Below are 9089 nucleotides of genomic sequence, written 5' to 3'. Positions count from 1 at the left end.
ATTGTCTTATACCTTGTCGGAGTATAAGACATCCTCAACTAAGTGTATCCACTAAGCTATGCTTAAAAAATCAATAAGGAATCATCTAAAAATTATGACTCTTTCTACCCACATTGGCATACATGGTTTATGAGGATTTTGAGTTGTCTGAACTCGTCCCCATATTGGTGCTTAATACTAATCCCAATAATATAAATCATGATCATCTGTTCAAAAACATCTAGTCATCCTCAAACTTTGAGATTATTACTCAAAGGGTTCTCTTAAAAGAGATAGTACTGCTCAAAACTCCTCATGAACTCATTTGGAAATCGATGTTTTCTTTCATTTTAAATGTAAAAATATTTACTCTTGGGAATACTTAGTTCCAATATATTCATTTTGAAAAAATGAAATCAAACTTTCCTCATCCTCATACTCAAGTACTCAAGCCTTAAAAGAAGTTTTAAAAGTTTGTAAAATACTTCTCAAAATAACTCAAAAGACTCTTTCAAACTCGACTCTTAATTTTTTCTTGAATTTGAATTATGAATTATGAATTCAAGATTTAAGATTCATAATATGATGGACCTCGTGATGATTTAATGTAGTTTATATATTTAAGATTAAGAAAGGAATCAAAGCTCGACTCAAAGGAACAAGTATGGATCGAAGAGCGGAGGAAAAATGTGGCCTAATGCTCCGAGCGTAGGGGTGGCGCGTCGCGCCAAGCCTCCAACTACTGGGGGTCAATTTTGGCGCACCACACCATCCCTCCTGGCGCATCTGGGGCACGACGCTTCCAGAATGATCCAATGAATTTTTCTTCTCATTTTCTAACTCTAATTCTCCTAGAATCGATCGTTTTTCTCAAATTTTCCTTAGATTCAATTACTCAATACAAGTTCACGAGAATCCACTCACTTTTCCTCAAGAATAACCCTCAAAAATTGAAATCCTCACCTTAAGAATTCATCAACTCCATAAAGAAAGCATGAAGAACGAAACCTCAAGAACACCCATCAAGAATTCAAATCATTCAACCTCAAGAACAAAATTACGGATGGAATTCACATGATTGGTGTGTGAGTGAACGAACACAACACTATGAAAACTTACATACCTTGTCGAACGCTTGAACTCCTCTCAAAACCCTAATCATGATTTTGAATTATGAAAACTGATCTAAGTTAGTTTAGACCCCTACAATATTTTCAAAAATGTTTAGAGCTAATGGGGTAAGGAATAGACCAAATTACCCATCATTAATTTGGGTAAATTTCCTTAAATGGACAGGCTGACTTCAAACGTGCATTCTCCCTCTTCCGAACACAAAATTTAGCAAACTTGATGGAGTTGGAAAGAGGATTCAAAGTCCTTTCATTTGATATCTTATGGGACCAACTAACTCATCATGTATTGAAAGTTATGATTGTTTGAAGTTGGCCCAAAACTCACTACTTAAGCATAAGTTGGACAAATCTCAAATTGGCTATTCCCAATTTAGTTCTTTATAAAAGTAGCTCTTTCTAAGACCGAGGTGTTACAAAATGTGACTACTAGTTGTTAAGCTTAGCAACACTCCTCGACTATGCTCTTCTTTCCTTATTACCATGCCTAATTGGTTGCAACTCATATCTCCCACAAGGGTACATGACCTCTCTTACCAACGTCTGAATTTAACTGTACACTCTTACTATATTCAAGCTTAACCCAAAATCATAAGTTTCGGGTTCTATACCTCGATTGGAAATCTCATCCCAAGAATTTCACTCCTTACCACCACATTCAACCAACATCGGGCTCATATCAAGAACCATCAAATGTTTAATAACACTACATTCATGCTTAGTACTCTAACAACTCCATGGACTTCTACTAACCAACTTCTTAAGAAGTTCTCATTCTCTCATCACCTCTACCATACCAACTAGAATTTCCTGCATTACTACTCGGAACCAACTAAGGGGTTTCATTTAACTATTACTCATAGTAAAATCTCATCCTCTTCTTCCTCCACATTTATAACCTTAGATGGAATTATCACACCATCACTATCACGATAAGAACATTAATCTTCTCCTTCTAGCATCACCCAACTACTAAAGAATCACTAAAAATCTTTAGGGTAAAAGATCAATGAGCTAAAGCCCTTGCCCCTTATTCTAGGAATTGAGTATATATGTGAATCTCTCTAAAGTGTATGAGTATAGGTCATGAACAAAATCCTGATATTAGAAACATCAACAAGATTCTGTAATAACTTCACTTGAGGAATACGCAAGATTATGAACGGATTGATATATCTCCAAAACTCTTTCTAAAGACATCACTATCTCATCCTTAAAAACTTGACTTGGTTTCTCATCTTATCATCTCCACCTTAGGTTTAAAGCTGACACTTGAAAGCTATAGACCTATTCCATCATCTCTAAACTGGTCTACATCTCCCTTTACTCTAACACTTAGGAAAATCTTATCTCAACTCTACCGAACTCTCCATAAGCTGGTACTAAGACCTCTTTCTAAGATGCTTCTCTTAACCTCTTCTCATTGGCTTCTAAGGCTGCTTCATCTAAACTTTTAGGAAAAATTACACTTGCACCAGCCTATCCCATATTGGCAGCTCAATTATACTATCTAGGCACACATGAAAATTCATAACCTAAATTGAGACCTTGTCTGGCCACATACAATCTCGGGTGCACCTCTTTCTGCTTTTGCTAATCTAATAACTTGGCCACTTTCATTCCTCATAATACCACATTTTCATTGCAAATCAACACTTTAATTCCTTACCTATTTCAGGTCAAACCTACTAGATCAGATCTCAAAACTAACACCATCATCCTCATGTTGCCATCTATTGATCACACCACTCATCTCAAATCCAAGCTTAGTATATATTACTAAACACAATTATCACCATGATTTTTCACATACTATACTAACTTATGAATATTATATAAAATTAATAAACACTCACCCACAAAGATCTCATGACAAGTAGGCAATCTTCATCTCTCTGTCTACCTATTTATAGACTATCCTCACCTTCCATTTCACAATTTAAGTTTTATTTACCCACTTACTATACCTTATCTCTTAATTAATTCTATGATCTTCTGAATTCCATGGGGATCTCTCTTCAGACATGATAAGCCTAGCTTGGCCTATCACCTCATGAATACACTGCGCTTTTATTCAACACATCTATTTATTCTTCTCTAACATGATGGCACATCAACATTAACTCTATTCTGGTTAAAAATACTATTCCTGACTAGTAACTATTCATCTTCCTTCTATCATGAACTCTCTATCACATTATTATTCCTTATTCTACTCATAAAGGAAAGTCATCATTTATAATTGACTGGGTGTATGGTTGCAATAACATAATCTACCCCATCACTATCCCTCTTTCACAAATTACTATACATTTGCATGATTTCCTCTAACTTTGGGCACTTTTACTACCACCACTTCTAACGTCATAACTCATACTACCTTTCGGGTGAAAACGCTACCCAAGCTCTACAACACACTTCCTCATAAGGATCTCAGCTTAAACAAGGTCTAGAGAATAGAGTCTAGGAATATATCTCGCTTTTAGCTCGAACGCACAAATCATATGAAGAAAAATTACATTCTTTTGCATCTCAATGGTTAACTCACTCACATGCTCATCTCAAGCCCCTCTATAGTCTCATGACTTCCTCAAGAATTTCCTAAGAATGACTCATCTATAAGGATCTTGGGATTTACTTTTCAACCACCTTCAGTATGAGGGGTAGTCGAATAGATATGAGGATGCACGGTTAAAATATATTCCTCATGGCACAGTTCTACTGTACGATTTAGAGTATGTAAGAAGGGAAAATTTTCTTAAATGTCTATAGTCCTTCCTTTATAGAAGTGGATCCCTCACAACCATAAACAAGATCCTACTGACACGACTTCATAGACATCCTAGGACACTTGAACTCTATGCTCTGATACCAAGTTTGTCACACCCCGAGCCTACATACTGGACGTAACTGGCACTCGAGAACCATTGTTGGTTCCTAACCGAACCCTTGGCTTGGCTTATTATTCAGCGGAAGATTTACTCATGCAAAATGGAACTCCAAATGCATAAATAACTTTAAAACTCAATTTAAACTCAACTCCAATAATTTTGTGAAAATAATTTAACAAGTATTAGTTAAATGTCTCGTGACATCAAAACATTCCAACAACAAAGGAAATAATGATAGACTCTTCGACCTTTAAACTATATGATAGAGTCTTCGAACTTTAAACTATCTACGAAGCCTCTACTATTACAGAAGGATTATCGGGACAAGACCCGCGACATCCTAACAAACTGAAAGTAAAAGTGAAACCCTTCGGAAGCAAGGAGTCTCACCAAAGCTAACTAGACAGGCAAGTGGTATCAATAGAGCGTCTGTTGATGACCCTGAATACATGTATCTGCATCATAAAAAGATGCAGGCCAAATGACATCAATTTATTGAATGTACGAGTATGTAAAGGGATTCTAAAGAATAAAAATAAGCTTGAACTGTTAAAAAGGGAACATACTTACCTCGTCTCATATCACTCAACTCGGCTCAACTCAAGAATACTCAACTCAATGATACTCAACTCAAGGATAAAGCAACAATGAAAGATGCAATGTATGGAAAACTTTTTAAACCGTATATAATAACTCAATTGTAGGTAAAAATACAATAATAATTCAATTGTATGTAAGAATACAATAATAACTCTTATTTGGGAGATTCTCTAACCGAAAACCATAACTATGAGCTATGTGATGATAAAACGTCTCGCCCACGCTGCCAGAACTGTCATATACCTTTCCGGAGTATAGGACATCCTCAACTAAGTGGATCCACTAAGCTATGATAAAAAATCAATAAGGAATCATCTAAAAATAATGACCCTTTAGCCATGTTGCCATACATGGTTTATGAGGACTTTGAGTTGTCTAAACTTGTCCCCATAACGGTGTTCAATACTACTCCCAATAATATAACTCATGCTCATATGTTTTAAAAAAATTCCTCATCCTCAAACTTTGAGATTATTACTCAAAATGTTCTCTTAAAAGAGATTATTCTCAAAAACTCCTCATGAACTCATTTGGAAATCAAGGTTTCCTCTCGTGTCAAATATAAAAGTATATATACTCTTGGGAATACTTAGTTCCCTTATAATCATTTTGAATAATGAAACTCGACTCTCCTCATCCTCATACTCAATTACTCAACTCTTTAAACAAATTATAAATAATTGTAAAATACTTCTCAAAATAGGGTTCATGCCGAATTATGGACCTGAACGACTCAATTCAAGGGTTTTCAATAACCATATATAGAACTCAATACTCGGAATTCAATAACTCCAGAACTCAAGGACTCAATGATACTACTCACCTCAAGAATGCTCGACTCATAGGGTTCATGCAGAATTATGTGCATGAACGACTCAACTCTTGGACCTCTCTGAATAACATATAGTAATCCCATAATTAGGAATATAGTTCCAAAAAGGATAGGGAACTCAATACTTAAGAACTCGGAACTCGAAGATACTATTCCTCTCAAGAAAACTCAACTCATAGAGTTCATGAGGGATTATGCACATAAAAGACTAGACTCAAGGGTCTAAATGATGATATATAACTCATGGATACAACTCTTCTCATTCTCATGCTTACTTCCTCAAAACTTAGCTCAAAGCTATAGTTAATTTCAAAGGAATTCTCACCTTGACTCAAAGACTTTCTCAAAAGTGGACTCAAAGGTTTTCTCACACTTTACTCTTAATCTTTACTCTAATTTGAAAAGTGAAATCAAGAGACATGTTTAGGATATATGGAGAATCTCTCAGTGATTTGTGAAGGTTTATATAGTTAGGATTAAGAAGGGAATGAAAACTCGATTCAAAGGAACAGGTATGGATCGAAGAATTGAGAAGAAGGTGGCTTGACGCTCCAGCCGTAGGGGTGGCGCATCGCGCCAGGCCTCCAACTACTGGAGGTCAATTTTGGCGCACTGTTAGCGCCCCACGTTAGCCCTCCTGGCGCATCTGGGGCGCGTCGCCCCAACCATTTTAAAGAACAATCCGACGAATTTTCTTCTCGGTTTTTGGGTCCTAATTCACCTAGAATCCATTGGTTACTTCCAAACTTCCTCTGATTCATTAACTAGACTCTAGTACATGAAAAACTACACAAAATCACTCAAGAATTACACTCATTCACAAGATCCTCACCTTAAGCACTCAACAAGACTCCATTAACAAGGATGGAACTAAAACCTCAAGAACAAAATTATGGATAAAAATCACATAATTGGCATGTGGGTGAATGAACCCAACACTATGAGAACTTACATACCTCAAAGAACTAGGTTCTTGGTGAAATTTTGGATGAACACTTGAAACCTTGAACTTTTTCTCCTCTTTAATCTTCACTCTAAAGCCCTAAACGTTTTAGGGGTGAATGAAATTGATTCTAATCAGTTTAGTCCCTTAATTAGGGGTAACTCAAACTTAGACTAAGTGGAGGTAAGAAAAAGACCGAAATACAGGGGTTTTCTCCCTCATAGGAACTTGGATTTTAGTAAACTCGGTGGCGTTGAAAAGTGGACTCAAAGATCTTCGATTTGATAACTTATGGGCCACCTAAATTTTTTTAAGTGCTAAAAGTTATGTCTCATTCCCCGAGCCTACACCCTGGGCAAGACTGACACTCAAGAACCATTGTTGGCCCCAAGCGAACCCTTGGCTTGGCTGGACTCTCAGCAGAAGACTTACTCAATAGAAATATACTTAAATACAATCTTAAATAAACTTTTTGAATAGATAAACTAAGAATGTTTAGAAAATAACATTCAACTTAGCCAAAATGGCAACTTAAGTCTTTAAAATCAAACAATTGAAATATCAGGACTAAAGAACTCATATCTAACTGTCTATGAAGCCTCTAGATACTAAGAGGGATGTCGGGACAAGACCCCCGATCACCCTAATAATTGAAATAGCCAAAAGCAATAAAATAAAACATAACCAAAGGGATCCTCCGAAAAGAAAGGAGGCTCACCAACTGACTATGAGTGCTCGATTGGATCAATGAGGTGCGGGATGCTGATCCTGGTTACTTGTATCTGAATCATAAAACGATGCAGGCCAAAAGGCATCAGTACAATGAATGTACGACCATGCGAGGGGAAAACTAAACATAACATAAGTTTGAACTGAATTCTAAAAGAAACACTTACCTCACTTTACTCAACTCAATGCATAAATAAACAACAATAAAGATGCAGTTTATATAAAGCATTTAAATAATAAATAGCGACTCAAATTTAATCATATAGTAAAGTAATATATTTCTGTGGGAGTTTCTCTAACCGACAACCATCACTATGAGCTATGTGATGATACAACGTCTCGCCCACACTGCCAGAACTGTCCTATAACTTCCCGGGATATAGAACGACTCAACCAAGTGGATCCACTAGTCTATGATAAAAAGCACTAAGGAATCATCTAAAAAGTACAACCCTTTCTACCCATGATGGCTACATGGTTTATGAATACTTGAGTTATTATGAACTCGTCCCCATATCGGTGCTCAATACTATTCCCAAAATATATTCATCTCATATGTTTTAAAACAAAACTATTTCAGTGATTTGAGGTATTTACTCGAAAGGCTTATCTCTTAAAAGAGATGGAACTCAAAACTACTCATGAAAACTCATTTGGAAATCAGTGTTTCCTCTTATCTTAAATGTGAAAACATTTGTTCTTTGGGATTACTTAGTTCCCATATATCATTTAAAGAAATGAACTTGGCTCTACACTTTCTCAAACTCAAGGCTTAATCCTTTAAAACAAGTTTTAAACGATTGCACAAGACTTTTGAAAGACTCTTAGAACTCTCTTGACTTAACTCTCAACTCTACCTTGAATTTGATTTATGGATTCAAGGGTCATGATCTCGTGTGATAGACAATATCATGATGTTTAGACATACCTTAGAGTGTAGAAATCAACTAGAAAACATAGGTACATTTCAAGGGAAAGAAATGGGAAAGGGTAGAAGACCTTGCGTCCCTGGCACTCTGAGTGGCGCGGGGCACCAGAGGTTGAACTGCAGAAGCTGGGTTGGGGAGCACTATCTGGTGTGGCGCGCCAGAGCCCAAACTTCAGAACCCAAAGTGGGCCGCTCTGGTAGGCGCGGCTCCCCAGACCCCTACCCAGAAATCCTCAAATTTCTTACTCGTTTTTCAACTCTAAACCCTCTAGATTCTAATGGTTCCTTCACCAAATACTTAGATTCGTCTACACCACGAAAATGTGAAAGAATCTACTCAAAACAACATTATTTCTCATGAATTTAACTCAAGAACTTCTCAACAACTTCAACAAATCAAGAACCCAATAGAATTTCAACAAACCCATCAAGAACTCAATTTCTATACTTTCAAGAACATAAATTCGCGGAATTGAATCATGATTGGCGTGTGGGTGAACTGACCCAATGCTATGTGATCTCACATATCTCGTAGGGATCAATCCTTGGCAAAATCCACAAGCTTAACTTCAAGAACGTGACGAATCCTTGCTTCTTCTCCTCTTCTTTTCTTTTCTCTCAAAACCCTAACTTAATTTTGTAAAGCATAAACTGAATCCAATCAGTTTAGACCCCAACTTAATAACCAAAACGAATTTAATTAATTGGGTAGTGAGAAAACCATAATACCCTTCAAAAATCCGGTTTTGACTTTCCTTTTCTAGATAACCCAACTTTGAATGGCCATATCTCCCTCATAAAAACTCGAAATCGAGCAAATTTGGTGGCGTTGGAAAGATAATTTAAAGATCTTTCCTACTGTATCTGGTAGAATATCTAACTCATCTTGATCTAGGAGCTATGGTCATTTGAAGTTATCCCAAAACTCATCCTTAGCTTAATTTTGTCAAACTTTCCAAATTTGATTATTTCCAAAAACGGGTTCTTCCAAATTCTAGTTCTTTCCAGTTCTTTCAAATAGCGAGGTGTTACATTATGGTCATTTGAAATTGACCCA

The sequence above is a fragment of the Solanum tuberosum genome, unplaced genomic scaffold (assembly GCF_000226075.1).
Source record: "Solanum tuberosum cultivar DM 1-3 516 R44 unplaced genomic scaffold, SolTub_3.0 scf00089, whole genome shotgun sequence".
Lineage (NCBI taxonomy): Eukaryota > Viridiplantae > Streptophyta > Magnoliopsida > Solanales > Solanaceae > Solanum > Solanum tuberosum.
The sequence above is the reverse complement of the archived record's forward strand: the minus strand, read 5'-3'. Positions refer to the sequence as shown.